Here is a 15921-nt window from a genome sequence, read left to right as displayed (position 1 = left end):
TGACGTTGACGCCATAGCGGCGCGTCAAAACTTCAAAGAAAGAGGTTCGACTGTTTTCACAACAAATCCGTGCAGTGGCGGGGCCTCGCCTCGATGACGTATCACCATTTTCAAATTTTATTGTTCATCTGTTTGGCGGCGTACCAACGCCGCCGGCATTGGAACAGAGAACACGCTGGGCTGGTGGTGACTAGGCACAACTGTGGCTGCTGTTAAGGGATCGATGGTATTCCTAAATAAACGCATCACTGTTTTGATGATCCAAATATAATCTCACTATCAGGGAGGGAGCAGTCTACCTGACTGGAGCAGTATTTTTATTTGGGGTGTTGCGGAGCGCAGCGTAGCAACACCTCAACGACAGCTGCTTCGCGTCGACGCCCAGCAGAACGGCTTCAGCCACGCCAGCGGGGGACAACCGACCGCGTCGCCAAACAGAGAGGGAAAGAAAAGAAAATGGTGATACGTCATCGAGGCGAGGCCCCGCCCCTGCACGGATTTGCTGTGAAAACAGTCGCACCCCAAAGAATGCATTCACAGATTTGTTGAAGAAGAAAAGTCACAAATACCTGTGCCAGGCTGGTTGCCACAACTGGAATTGCGTTTGAATATGGATTTTTTTTAGAAATACGTTCAGGAAGACATCTTTAGCATTTGACTATGTTATGTTTTTCCGAACTGTCATTTTTGTAACTGTCGATAAAGAAAAAAGCCGACAGTGACTGAAACGGTTAGCGTTGTGCTCTCGCAACCCGGAGGTCGGTGGTTCGAATCTGCAGCCTGAAGAACAATTCTTATTTTCGCGCAGCTTGGCTTTTTTTCGACCGCCAACATCAACACCGACGCCGATACCAGTGAGGCAATACAAGCTTCGCTTGAAAAAAAGGCGGAGGCAAAGCCCGTTGGATGACGCAAAATGAACTGTTTTTGGATACGGAGCCTGTTATTTGAATGGAAGAACAATTTTATCGCAGTTGGACTTCATTCGGAACCTCACGGCAACGACGGCTGAAATCTGCATGGAGTGTCCATATAATTGTTATCGCAATAAAACCGAGAAAAGAGAAAAGAAAGCAGGGAGAGCGATAAAAAAGGACGAGTACGGTTGATGAGCATTCAAGGCAAAAGATACGACCGAACAAGTTTCTGATATTGAATGAAGTCAAGTTCTGTTGCAATATCAGATGGCAGGTTATTCTACTCGCTTGTAGTGCATGATAAGCATCCTATGGCAACACGATTGGACAAGCGCCGTGGTCATGCAAAAAAAAAAAAATTCAGAGCTCTTCCCCTGTCGAGGAAATGGGGGTAAGCGAAGCTTGTGGGAAGACGACGCTGTCGCAGGCGTTCCGCTTCGTTTGTCCTAAACTCGGGGTAGGCAGCTCTTCTCTGATGTTCCCGCAACTCGGGGTCCGCAACTCGGGGTCCGCAACGCGGGGATTCGCCTCGTCTTCTGAAGCTCTCACGGTAGAACCGTATCGTGATGTGCGAAAAAAAACGAGTTTTAGTTTTAAACGATCCCTGACGAGAGAGTATAGCGGACGCGGTATGAAAGAAATCTTCATGAAGGAACGGTTGGTGATAAAGTTTACGAAAGAGTGTTAAGCGTACTATTAGATACGAAGCAGCTTATGGCGGGGGCTTTTTCCGTCCCTCCCGCGGCGTCCCACACCCCCACAGCGCATGCGCGTCCCCTCCCCCTCTCTATCTTCTCCTATGCTCCCCCGCTTTCTCCCTCTGGGAATCCGGAGCGGTGCGCACGACAGGTGGTGCGACAGCTGCATACTCCGCTGGGGGCGCCACGGTAGTTCCGCGGTATGAAAATGACGGAGCGCGAGCGCCTCATTCTCCTGTGCAGCGCCGTGATGAGCGCTCGGGCCGCTGCCGCGAAACCATCTCCCGCTTAAGCTAACCATTTTCCCCGCTGCTTCGCATCTACACATGGTTCCCTTTAGCGGGAGATGGAGTAATTTTTTTGTAACGAACGGACAAATTCTCGAGTTCAGCACGCTGTTTTAACTTTGTGACGCTAGTTGTTCGGGAATAATCCCAAAAAAATAAATCTTGCGGCACGATTTTGCAGAGCTTCAATATCATTAATAAGGTTCTTGTTCTGGGTCCCATAAGACCGACGCGTACTCAAAGGTTACTTTGGTCGAATTAATCTAGAGTATGCTAGTTTACTAATGTCAGGGGAGACGTGTGTCAGACTACGTTTGGAGATGCACAGACAGCGCTTAGCAGATGCTGGAATGGTTTCAATGCGGCTTTTGCAAGTTTGATCACAGCAGCACCGGAGCCCTAGGTACTTATAACTAGAAGCAAGCTCAACGTTATTGCCGTTTAATACGTAGGAAGTTTGAAGTATAGTAGTTGGATTAGTAAGCGACATAAATTTAGTCTTTGAGAGATTTGGGTGACATAAACTAAGTATCGCACCAAGCGCTAAAAGATCAAAGATCAGTTTGAGGAGCGTCTTGATCAATTACAGAAGAAATGTTACGGTAAATTACGCAGTCATTTGCAAGAAATCTGATTCTGGATGAAATGCTGTCTCGTAAATTGTTAATAAAAATTTGTCGCAGTTTCACCCGAAAGGCGAAGCACCAATTGCGATAGCAAATTAGTAGAGAGCTATACGGAGTAAGGATAGTAGTTTTATCAGCTGTATAAACTTGGACATGCTGCAGCACCAGCAACATGCAGAATTGTTGCCGACGCCATCGGCGTTGTGCCCGCGTTCGCAGCGAACGCGCGCGGCGTTTTTATATAAATACGTATTTGGTGCCGCAGCTAAACGTCGCCTCCCCTCCCTCCCTTCCTTCCCCCCACAACCTTTCGCGCGACGGAAAAAGTTGCGTTTGCTCTCTATATATTATTATTTATTTGATTTGAAAACATATACACAGGAAAGAGAAAGCGAGAAGCAAAGGCTGGCAACTGCCACCAGAAGGGGCACAACGCCTGCCTACTCTTCGGAAAGGACGAGAGAAACACAGAAGGAAAGATAGGAAGGAGGGGAGGAAGGAGGAAAGGAAGAGCGAGATGACAAATCTCAACGAATAAAGTAAAACATACAGTAGGGCCCGTCCCTGTAGGTCAAGCTACTAAAGAATGTAAAATAAATATAAAATTTCTCTATATAGGGAAAGGAGGAAAGAGACGCTTAATTCTGCAGCCCTTCAGGGAGCACGGCGCATGGCGCTGAGCCGTGCTCCCTCAAGGGCTGCAGAAGATAGCGCCAACCTTTCCCTTTCCCTCAAGAACCACTTATCATCACGGCGCAGAACGCGCATTTGCTCTCCGACGTGCGTTCGCTCCCCGTGAAAGCGCGCGTCCGGAGCCCCCTTTCACTCGCACATACAGCGTCCGGAGCGCGGCGACGATTTCATCGCCGTTGACGTCATACGGAACCTCACGGTGACGGCGACGCCGACAGCAGAAATCTGCTTTGGAGTGTCCATATAATTGCTATCGCAATAAAAAGAAGAAAGAGTAACGCCCAACCATGCTGCCTTGCGGTGCACCTGACGTCACCTGGCCACATGAAGACTTGTTTACTGATTACATGAAGAATTGCTTACTTATGTGTGCGAGTCAAAGCGTGTGAGTGTGAGCTGGCGATCTATATGCAGTTTTAGTTTAACGTTAACGTAATAGCGTGGTTAACAGAAATAGCGTTACCGTTCCGCAAACGAACTTAGCAGAAAGAAAGTTCTAGTATAGCGTGATAGCGTACTCTACCTGCGAGACGCTATTCCATTACGGTTTGAATTTCGTATGCGTAGTGCACCTGAGTGATTCTATCTCTGCGTGCGTCTGGAAAGTGCGAGAGGTAGCCAGAAGCATGCTGTATTTGTATTTCCCATGTCCGCAGTTCTGCGGCGAAATAGTAGAAGACATACGAGTTGTCTATCATTGCTTCCGATATCGTCCGATATCAGAGGCCATAAGCCAACGTCGCGCCGATCCCCTCCCGACTTCATTAGATTTAATTTATTTCATTTATTGCACCTTATGAGGCATTACATAAGGGGGGGGGGGGGGGGCTACCATCGAGTTTGCAAATACTCTGCAGTAAGAAGCAGCTGGTAACGAAATTTACAAACATAAGGTTGGCGTACATCGACTTTCTAACTATAATACAATAAAAAAGAACCGCAAACCAAATTACCAAAAGAAATAAATGAGCTAAAGCACATAAAGGTAGCGTACGGTATAGTGCGAATGCACGTTAGCAAGACATTATGATAGGTTAAAGGGAAACTGAGACATCCACCCAAATGTAGCAATTTGCTACAATGGAAACCCAACCGGGTTCCTCGAAAGAAAGCCTCGCAGTTGAAAAATTCGTCCTGGTCCGGGACTCGAACCCGGGACCACGGCCTTTCCGGGGCAGCCGCTCTACCATCTGAGCTAACCAGGAGGCTAGCAGATGTCAGGGCGAAGTCGAATTTGTCGACAACTCGAAGCAAAGGCACCTAGCCGATTTCCGCTGAACTATTACGTCATACACTTGCCTTGGTTTCAAAATGCTATACCGATGATAGTGCCGGCGTTAAATGCATTCCCAGGTAATTATACGCTTCGGCAGAGCTTATCGGGGACAAATTAATGTGGTATACGTGGATTATCGCAGTGCGTTTGCGCGAGAACAAATTTAATTTACATTTCGTCAAGTTTAAGGGCATGAACCATTGATTACGCCATGCAGCAATATTATCTAAATCACGTTGCAGAGTAGTGATGTCGTATAACTTATGAATAGGGTTGTAAATAATGCAGTCATCGGCAAAAAAGCCGTAATTTTTATTTTGTCTTAGCGGGGAGGTCGTTGGCATAAATTTAAAAAGTTGCAGTTTCGCCCGATAGGCGACGCATCAATTGCGATAGCAAATTGGTAGACAGCTTACGAAGTAAGGATAGTAGATTTATCGGCCGTATAAAGTGGTAAATAATATCTTACTAACTAAATGAACAAGCACGGTGTCACGCGCGCACAGGTAATCATGGACACATTTCGCTGGATAACCGCGGAAACTCGTCAAAACGCTGGTGTGAGAAAGCGCGCCCGCCGCAGCGGGTAAATTGACCTTCGCGCTGTCTTTCTTCTCGCTTCAACGAGAGCACAGGTAAACATGAACCCATCTCGCTGGGTGACCACGGAAACTCGTGAAGACCTCGTCAAAACGCTGGAGTGATAAACCGTTCCAGCAGCAGCGGGCAAATTTCTTTCGTCTCGCTTCAATGCGAACGTCAAAAGCACAGCGCAGACGAAGCTACAGGCACTCGGCGCGGGCACTTTCTACCCATCGCAGATTGCTTGGAAGATGAAGCCTCCGCGGGCGCATACTTCGGCCACATAGCAGATCACTTTCAAGATACGTTGCCCGCGCGGCAGCTCCGTCAGCAGCAGCCGCAAGAGCAGAACGCACCCCCCCCCCCATCCCCCACTGCCACCATCTCCGTCACCTCTTCGCCGTGCCTCGGGAGCGAACGAAGAAGGGGAGCTTCCGGCCGCCTTCCTCTCTCGGGTGCGCGAGATGAACCTGCGGTTGCCGGCTCACCCTCGCACGCTTCCATTCACACACACAGCGTACGGCGTGCTGTGACGATTTTATCGCTCTTGGACTTTACACGGAACCTCCCGGCGACGACGACGGCAACGGCAGAAATTAGCTTGGAGTGTCCATATAATGGCTATCGCAATAATAACAGTGGTGATAAGCCTGCACCTTGAGGAACGCCTGATGATACGCTAGCGAATTGAGAGTTACTGTTATTAGTAGTGGTAAACTGAACTCGACCTTTCAGGAGGTGTTCCAGCCAGCAGATTAGGTTGTGGCTGATACCAAGAGAAGAGACTTTAATGCGCAATGGATTGTGAGATACTCGATCGAATTCCTTCGAAAGTCTAGAAATACGGCATCTATCTCAAGGAGCTCATTCATATAATGTAGCAAATCATTTGTGAATTCTGCCATTGAATTTCACATAGCTCGCGAAAACCATGTTGTAGCGGGTAAAAAAAACTTGTAGATGTGCCATTAGGTTGGAAGCAATTTTGTGTTCAAGCAGTTTGGATGGGATACTTGTCAGAGAAATTGATCTGAAATTGGTGGCAAGTTCTTTGTTGCCGGTTTTAAAAATTGGAACAATTTTACCTATTTTCCAATTGTTGGGAACGACCAATTTCATACTCACGATATGCTGCAAAAAAGAAAACATAAATTGTCATATGCACAAAAGATTACAAAAAGATAAGGCATCGCAGGGTTCTTTTTTTTTTTGTTTTCGTCGTGTGTCTAAACCCTTTTTGTGGCGATGCCGTGGGCGCTTCCATGTTCGATCCCATAGTGACGCGTCCATTGCTTGCCTAAACTGCCTCCGTTGCCTCCGTGTTTACAATGAATGTGTATGACGCTGGTGCGGCTTAGCAAACATCTGTTTCGGGATATATCGAAGATGGTGACTGGCTGGACGACACGAAGCTCTGTCCACAGCTTCAGAGAACATGCAAAAGCGCTTTCGGAGCTGATTAAGCTATAGTATACGCCCAAACGGCGCGAGCAGTGTTTATGGTGCTTGCTCTAAAAGCGGGGCTAAATATAAATTCCAAGCTACTCAAGCTTTCCGCGCATGAACTGAATCGGGATTAGTGTGTTTTGCTCTTCGTTCTTTATTGGCAAATATTTTGAAGCAGTGGCTCTGACTCAGTAAAGTACATCGGTGCGGTGATATCTGATTATTTTCTGCCTAATCGCTCGTGGTTGTGCTCACGAGCTCCGTTAGATTTGTTCTTGCTGCGCACAAGGCTTGAAACGTAGCTGTTCTGTACATTGCAATGCATTGCAGCAATGATGTACGCGTATTATCGCTAGTAACTCGCATACTCTTGTGGACCGTCACGAAACATTCAGCTTCGACCATTCATGCGCTATCGGTGTAGTACCGTCATTTATTGTACGTATATAGTGCGCATATATTCAAGTGTGCGCCCACTAACTTAGTCTTGACACCTACTATGACAAGGCGTTTCTGCTACGACAAGAAGCGACGCTACTCCCTTTATCAATGTTTACGGAGCAGTACGTACTCTTGCTGACGTTCCTGTGATTAAGCCCTTTCTTTGTAAGTTGGCAATGCAACACTGGCGGATGAGCAAATCTCTGTATCTTCCAGGAAAGCCGTACATCTCGAAGTGCCGGAAACACGTACGGACAGCTGCAGCAGGGGTTCGCGAACTTGGCCACACCCATTCATTTTATTCCTTAACATGCCAGTCACTATTTTTGCAGTCAACTACTGCACACGTCTTCAATCCACATGATTCAATCCAGAATGATTGGAGCACAGTGCGTTAGCGAAAACTCCGTTGCATTTCCGACAGCTGATCGCACAAAAAAAAGGTAGGAACGGTAATGGCTTCTTATTCGTGCGCTGTCACTGAGGCGCGCACGCGCGCCGCTGAAAGCATCATCTCGTTTCTCTAGAAGAAAGTGCTCCGAGAAAAGAGTCAATAGCATAGTTGAATAACTATAAAAGGCTGCTATTCACAGGTTATATCTACAGGCAGCGTCCTTGCCGAGTGCTTAGTAACGACCCTTTTCAGTAATTTTCGCATGCGGGTATGTGTGCTGCACTTTCATCAAACGTCATCACTACGTATCAACATGAACAGACAGGAATAACATTAGAAGTAACATTCCACGCCATCTGCGGCGGGGACAACGTCCGCTCTGCTTTCGGGGCGCAGTTCGCGTTGATGGCAGCCGAAGGTCGATTCTGCTGCGCTTACTCACTTCACCGTTTGGACAGCCACTTCCCGCGGTCAAAACGTTCAAATTCATTATTAGCTCATGGTGACTAACTGCATGAAATGCCTTTTTAAAACTTAAGTAAATATATCAATCTGTCACCTTCTATGACCACTTCACTTAGAAAGTGTGTAGTTTCCACAAGGTTAGTCACTGCCGACCGGCCATCTCGAAGTCCGTGCTAAATCAGAAAAAAAAATTTGCGAGACAGAAATTCCCTTTTATATTTATAGCATATGTGTTTAAACATTTTCCAGAAAGCTAACGTTAGAGCAATTAGCCTATAGTTCAAAACTTCTTTAGCAGAGCGCGCTGTTTCTTGGTTTGCGCACTTTTCAGTCGTCAGGAAGAATTCCGGATGACAGTCGCTTTTTAAGGATAACCAAAAGGTATTCCACCACCTATTCGGCATACCTCATTAAAAAGTACATTCGGGATCTCGTCAGGGCCCACTCATCTATTGCTGTATATAGATATAGCTGCCTCTAAAGCTTCTAATGCTTCATAGGACTCACTTGAATAAGCAGGCAGCGTAGCACAGCGTTTATGTAACGGGTTTCTCCCCAATTTTCTTAAAAGTATGAAGCAGCGTATAGCGGAATTTAGTAATTGCAGCCAACGCTCTTCCTCCAAAAGAGACTTGTAAAAGTCATTCTCGACATCCGGCCTTTTCTCGCAAGTCGAGTTATGTAGCTCCATTTTAGTGCAGCATCATCATGATATATTAGGCAGAAATTTGAAAAATTAACCATCGCTGTAGTCATATTTAACATATAAGACAATCACTCTGCATTTTGCCGGCAACGTCATCTTACGAGCGCCCATTGGGAGTGATTTAGGTTTGGGGATGCAGAATTAACATGTCCAATGCTCGTTTAACGGTTCCAGCATTTTTAGAAGGCGATAAATAATTACAACCAAACCGTCATCTGCGGGATTTGAAGCAGAACAAGCAAGAACAATAATACTTCTACATTCAAGAATGAGTAGGAGGCTGGAACCAACGTGAGAAAAATTGACTTGCAAGTATCCGAGCCCCGCTTTACACGAGGAGTTCATGCTGCAATTGCGGATTAATCAGCACAATCAGCAAAAATGAACCCCGATACCAGCAGGAATCATAGATTCCATAGAATATTGATTCCAGCTTTGTCGACGCTTTCTTAAGCGTCTTTCTGTAACGTCAATATCGATGCGTTCTATAAGAAGAAGACGCTTAGATGACTTACGTTGTTTTGGAATAGAAGCTCATGGCACAGTTCAGACGTCATAGGGATTCAGGCGTTAGTTTAACATTTTATCCCGCTCATTTCCAGCTTTCATAGAAAAAAAAGTATTTATTTCCTACCCAGTTTTAACGAGCAGCAAGAACTCCACTTAGGCCTTTTCTTCACCTCTATATAAACATATATGAGCAGCAGCACATTAACTAAGTACACATGAGCTACAGCTGACTGCGTTCCCAGTTGTATTAATAGAACGAGAGTCTAACCTGGTGCTGGCTGTATACGACAACTGTTATTTCTGGAAATATTAGGCTCTGTATTTACAAACCGTTGGTTGACCGAGTCCGCCCTACTTATTCGCCCAGTTCACTAATGATGCCTTCGTAGAACCGTTCAGAAAACACGCGTCTGCTGGCAGCCCGCTATCCGCACAGCGAAATACTAACACATTGAGCGGCAACACGATCAGACAGCTCATTTATACCAGCGTACTGAGGCTCACGATTGATTACCTCATTACCACCGCCCGGCAGAGCACGGACGCTCTCTCCGCCACATCCCGATCACCGCGAACATACACTCTCACTACCCGTCGCCTTTGCGGACCAGATGAGGAAGTGCTTATCTCGCCCGCAAAGCACACATCTCCCACAAATAAATGTTTGCGTGCATCGTCAACACACGGGGCTCGACACATGCTATCGATTAGATCAGTCGCTCTGCTGAAGCGGCACCGGGAGGACCGCGTCATTTCCATAAAGCCACGCCACTATATATATATATATATATATATATATATATATTGTAAGGCGACGCCCAGTACGACGGCAGTGCCCTTTTAGTTCAACGCAGCTGCGCGAGCCCGCCGGCGAGAACCAACCAGACAAACGATGCTGATGATTATGAGGATGGGTATGTTCAGATGAAGACGACGATGATCCACAAAGTTAACGTTCACACTAACTTGCCTCCCCTCAGGAAAGTGGTCGGTAAGGCAGCAAGCGAGAAACGGAACGAACGCCGAAGATACGACTTCAGGCCATCGAGAGACGTGAACGATTTCGGTGCTTCGGCAACGGCGGTCAATAGCCGAGCTAACAGGAGCGACGCGATAGTTTACGCCAGATGTTCTTTCAAGCACTGTGCGCGGGCGAAGATACCTGGGAAGAATTTTTTCACAGAGCCCCGGTACTCGAATAGGTTTGCACATGAGCACTTCGTCGCCTAGGCGGAAAGAAATTACACGACGCGTCGCATCACAACGGAGTTTCCTGTTGTCCTGCATGGTCGTGGTGTTGGCGCGCGCAATTTCACGGCAGTGGTCGATGCGGGCGGCGAACTATTCCGGAATATATGTGGAGGGGACAGAAGGCGTAGAGAGAAAGGTGGTGTCCACAACAAAAGACGGTGCACGGCCGCGCACGAGGAAGAAGAGGCTGTAGTTTGTGGTGCATTGAACGGCAGTGTTATAAGCAAACCTGATGACAGGATGTATAGTGTCCCAGTTTTTGTGGTGGGATTTAACATACATGGAGATTATGTCGGACAGTGTTAGATGGAAACGCTCGGTAAACCGTTGGTTTGGGGATGATATGCAGATGTAGTCTTATGGATGGCGTTAGAGGCCTACAGGACTTAAGCAAGAACATGCGAAACAAGTGTCTTGCCACGGTCACTCAGAAGAACACGCGGCGCGCCGTGGCGCAACATAATAGCCTGCAGGACAAACTCGGCGACTTCAGAGGCCGCACCAGAAGAAATAGCTGCGGTCTCAGCGTAGCGAGTGAGGTGGTCCAGGGGGGTGACAATCCAGCGGTGACCCGCGGGTGTAAGCGGAAGTGTATAAGTCGATACCCACGAATTCGAAGGGAACGGATGGGCATGACAATGATTGTAAAGGGCTGGAGGGAAGAAATGTCGAAAGGTTTCGGTGTTCGCCTGACGCACACGAACCGACGTACTTGGCGACACTAGTGGCCAAAGATAACGAGACTTAATGTGGTAGTAGGTTTTGTCAAATCTTAAGTGACTAGCCGTTGCGTCGTCATGAAACGCTTGTAAAACTTGTAGTGGAAGTGAGCGAGGGGCGACCGGGACCCATCGGTTACAGGTAGGGTGGTAAACTTGCCTAAATATGATCCACCATGAAGTTTAAAACGTGCAAGGTGTCGTCTTAAGCAGCTGTTGGGAGGACGGGATAAGCGAGTGAGCCGGTCGATAATTGAGCAGCAGTATGTATCGGCACGTTGGAGGGAGGGCAGGTCTCCTGATGAAAGAATGTCTACCGAGGTGACGAGTCAGCGTCCTTGCGACAATGTAATTGCGGAGATGCCTGATGTGCCTCGTAACGGCCGCGATATGTTATTAGGCGGCAGGTGATATTTACATATGGACGTCTCATAAGTCTTGTCGTCATGAGGTGTCATGTTCAGCAAGGGTTAGGCATCCTAATGTACGATCTAATGAAGGGAGACAGAGAAAATGCTGTCACAAGTCAAGGGAATTGAGTACACTACCCCACAAACACACTCGGTGTAGTTCGTTTCGTGCATGGTTGAGCACTGGGGTCTAACTACACCGAGTGTGTTTGTGGGGTAGTGTACTCAATTCCCTTGACTTGTGACAGCATTTATATTGGTCAAACGGGCAGGTGTTTTAATGAAAGGGCACGGGAACACCAGTGGCATGTAAAGAACAATGCAGGAGGCACTTTGGCCCAACACTGTAATAGATGCAGAGGAAATGATGAGGGCGGAAGAAATGATCCTTGCAAACCGATTCTCAAAAACACAACGTTCTTGTTCAAATCGAGGGACCAGACCGAAAGGGAGATTGTTGAAGCTTTTTACACAATAAAAACAGGCGACAAGTGTATCAGCACGCCGTCTCTCTCGTTGTTGCCAGAAGAAGTTAATTTTCTGGAATGTGCCTTGTAGAAATCCTTCTTGGCGTTCAAATTTTGCGATATATATATTTTTTTGATCGTTGGTTTTACACTGAAACACGCCTTAGCGCTACCTTTTTACCATGTTTTATGCTTTTCATAGTCACGTTTATAGTTTTCGTCGACTTCATCTTTACATCTCGTGTTATTTTTCTTTAGATTTTTCTTTATCCTTCATGCCTTTTATCACATCATCGCCTCTACATTTGTTGTTTGATGTGTTATTTGTTGATTATATTTCTTTTTTTATTATTTTTTTCTAACGTATTTATCACCTCATCCTACACCTTTACCATGGTTATTTGTTAAGTGACATCTGCCATTTTCATTTCGTTCACGTGCTCATGGTTTTCTCTCCCTCATTTGATGACGCAGCAAGAACGGCTCTTGGTTAGTTTGGTTATCGCCTGTCGCAATCCTGTTTACAAGGTTACACAGCAGATATATTATTTTTTGTGTGTGTGTTTTTTGTGTTTATCGGCACATGTGTCAATGACAATGGGGGCACGTATTCAGGATCATGAGTGAAATATATGCTGCTTGCTATCCCAGAAATAAACAGTTGGCAGTCTGCGCTCGTGGTGTCGTGTGTGTTTTCTTTCTTGGGTCTTCGTTTTCTTGCGCAGTTTATAAACGTCTAAAAGCTATGAACCAACTAGCCCGCCAGAACGTCCTACTTGAACACTATACCAAAACGATTCACGGGAGTACTGGAGTGCATCGAAAAGGTTCCTCTCCAACTGTCTGTCTCTATTTTTCAGCGGCAGCAGCGTAGTATCCATGAGGGTCTGCGACACTCGTTGAGCGGTCATACTTCTCTCGCTGCGTACCCGACAAGCCCTTTGTTAAATGTGCGATAGGTGTGGCCTACGAGATACTGTTGAAGTGAGGTAAAGTATGCATCGGCCAAACCGGCCGATGTATCAATGACTGCTCAGAACTTAGAATACAATAGAACATTCGATATAGAACGGAACAGGGTCATATTGGCCGTTAAAATCGGATTTTATCACATAAATCCGAATTGTCAAAAGTTTTAGAAGCGAGTGTTTAGCGGATTTTTTCGGATTTGTCCAAAAGCATGGAGCCCTAGGTATAATCAACACGTCTTCTCTTGAAAGCACGTAACTCTTGTGCGAGTACACACAAGAGGAGCCACAAGTGCCCAACCGCTCTAGGTTGACTGTCCCCTTATTCCACAAAACAATTGCCTCCTCAGGTGCTTTCTTTTACGTGCCCCACACATCGCTGAGTCGATTCCGGCTGCTACAACCACGCATCATGTGCGTTTATCTGGAAGTTCGAATTTCGCTAGCAGCGTATGGTTCACTGGAACTACAAGAAGCACGAAAAACGCCCTCTCCTTTCCTTCCCTTTAACAACATCCATAACTTTCATTGCGATAGCAATTATGTGGACACTCCAGGCGTATTGCTGCCGTTGTTCCCTATAAAGTCCAAGGGCGATAATATCTGCGCCGCACACCGTATGCACTTTGTGCGAGTGTAAGTGAGGCTGATCGCGCTCAATTTCGCGCACGAAAGGGAGGAAAGTGGGAAGGAAACGCGCTGTATTCCGCCGCGCGCAAGGCTCTAAGGGGGGGGGGGGGGGATGTTATCATCGGAAGTTCCCACTCCGATGACCCGGGCGGCCGCGCGCGCACGCTCGGCCCACTGTGTCTTGAAAGACGTCTGCGACGGGGAGAGAGTCAGCCGCGCGCTGTGTTTTCACAGCTTTGTTAGCGCTGATGTGAGAGGCGGCACGGAGGTCAACTCGCTCGCTGCGTCAACCGCGCTTCCTCACTCTAGCGTTTTGACAGCGAGTTTCCGTGGTCATCGAGTGAGGTGTGCTTATGTTAGTTTTTGCGCTCGTGACAGCATGTTTGTTAATTTGCTTAGTATGCCTATGTTTACGAGTTTATATGGCGATAAAACTACTATCCTTACTTCGTATAGCCTTCCCCTAATTTCCTATCGCAAGCAATAAAAGTTATTCAATCAAATAAAAGTTATTCAATCAAACCATCGATGCTTCGCCTTTCGGGTGAAACTGCTACATTTTTCAACTAGTCTCTAAAAAGGTTAGCGGCAAATCATTTCACGGAGTGGCATTTTCTGGGAAAACGTATATATGGCGCGTCTCAACACCACGTTGCCCGCATTCCATTGTACATTTTCTGACATAGGAATATGAGCTATCCTGCTTGCTTCTTGAATTACCGCAGCTGAAATCTCGATCTAAGACTTTTCATTATTTCTTGGTACATTATTTCTTTAAAACATATTGTGCCAGTAGTCGCAGCGATGCAGTTGGCACCACCACATCCCTTCGACAGATAGAAATACATTTCTAAAGTATACAATAATGGCTATTTCACGAAAAGAAAATTCAGCATCAGTAATATACGCACCGGCTTGCTAACCTGTCGCCTTCAGTGCCATCGGAGCTTGTAACCATGTGTCATGGTGTAGATGTTTTCACCGTAGTCAGTTCCGGAAAGTGGTGAATACAGACCGATTTAGGAAAATAAATACGAAGCCTTTACTCTCTGTCGCGCACACACACAAACACGTTTATATCAATTCAACGACACACAAATTGTAACGAACACTACACTGGAACACTTATAGGTGTCGAGTCTCTAACTAGTTTGCAAATTGCACAGTTATGTCATCAAAGTTCACGCGTCAACGTATTATCCAGTGTGGGTGTTGGAGTAGGTCACGGCTGTAATGGTGCAGGCGTCCAGAGGGTTGCTGCAGAGGTACACGGCTGGAGCCGGGTGCCGAGACGACGTGTCATGAGGTAGCAGGAACGCGGGCCAGGAGGGAAGTTCAAGATTATTGAGGCTGGGGTCTGTGCCCCGCTGGACACCTCGTAGACACCAGCTTCAGTGGTTCAGCTCAGTAGCACCATGCATAGGCAGGAGCCCAGACCCATCGTCCGACAGGCTGCTTCTTCTGCGCTGCTGCCTTCTCCCGACTTCCTCTATTCCAATGGCGCCTGTCCAATGTTCCACGCGGGCGACACGAGGTTCTCTCGAGATTATTCTTTTTCTTTCGCCCTTTCTGGGTCCCAGTGCACGGTTATGCTCACGACTTCGTCGTCGTCGTAGTCGTCTTCGCCTTCGTTGCAACGCAGCACGTGCACCTGATGACGCCATGTTACTGCCCATCGACCGACCTCATCAAAGCATCACAGACGCGGCAGAAATGACTCGTAAATGCAGGTTAGGCGGCTGTTGCGTAAAAAATGCCTCTCTAGGACAAAACGATGAGCAACACGCGAACAAGGCGAGAGCAGGAGCCAACGTTTCGACAAGTGGACTTGTCTTCAAGGAGACATGTTCTCCTCGGCACAGTATATACAGGCAGGCTTCTACTAAAGGGGAGAGAAGGTATGCCGGGTGGGTGAGGTAACGAACGACAATGAGTTAGCGGCGAGGGTGTAGAATTGAAAAGAAATTTAAGGCGTTACTGATAGTCGTGGAGGAATTTTAGGCAGCACCGTGTGTTAGCCGGTTGACGCGTCATTGTAGGTTCTTCTTTTCGTGGAAGGGGCCTGGAGGACGGGGAGGGGGGGGGGGGGGGTGGGGGGCGACTGCTCCACTCGGGGTCAGTGAACTATCATGTCTGACAGAGAGAATGAAAGTAGCGGCAGAAAAAAGGCGCTTGTAGAGAAAAAAAAAAGGGAGAAAAAAGAAAACAAGTAGGGGGGGGGGGGGCAACTATATAAATGAAACAACGAAAGGAATGCGTGAAATAAACGGGATGTTGGATGATTATTAACAATCGAATAACAAAACAAAAATTAAAAATAGGCAACTCAATGAGAGATAACTAAGTGCTGTTACCTCTGCTTTGAAGTTTAGCATAGCACAGATTCTAAAGCTCCCTTTGACACGTTCATGCCTATCGGTTGCAGTGTGTTGAAC

The 15921-nt window shown here is 46.9% G+C and overlaps 1 non-coding gene across 1 annotated transcript; it reads right to left on the bottom strand.

Annotated features, from left to right (window-relative positions):
* Positions 1-4352: 4352 nt before the first annotated feature.
* Positions 4353-4426, bottom strand: Trnas-gga (transfer RNA serine (anticodon GGA)). Its single transcript has one exon. It is a non-coding gene; the product is annotated as a tRNA-Ser (tRNA).
* Positions 4427-15921: the final 11495 nt, after the last annotated feature.

Source organism: Dermacentor silvarum, chromosome 5 (assembly GCF_013339745.2).
Source record: "Dermacentor silvarum isolate Dsil-2018 chromosome 5, BIME_Dsil_1.4, whole genome shotgun sequence".
Taxonomy (NCBI): domain Eukaryota; kingdom Metazoa; phylum Arthropoda; class Arachnida; order Ixodida; family Ixodidae; genus Dermacentor; species Dermacentor silvarum.
This window is presented reverse-complemented; position numbering and strand designations above follow the sequence as displayed.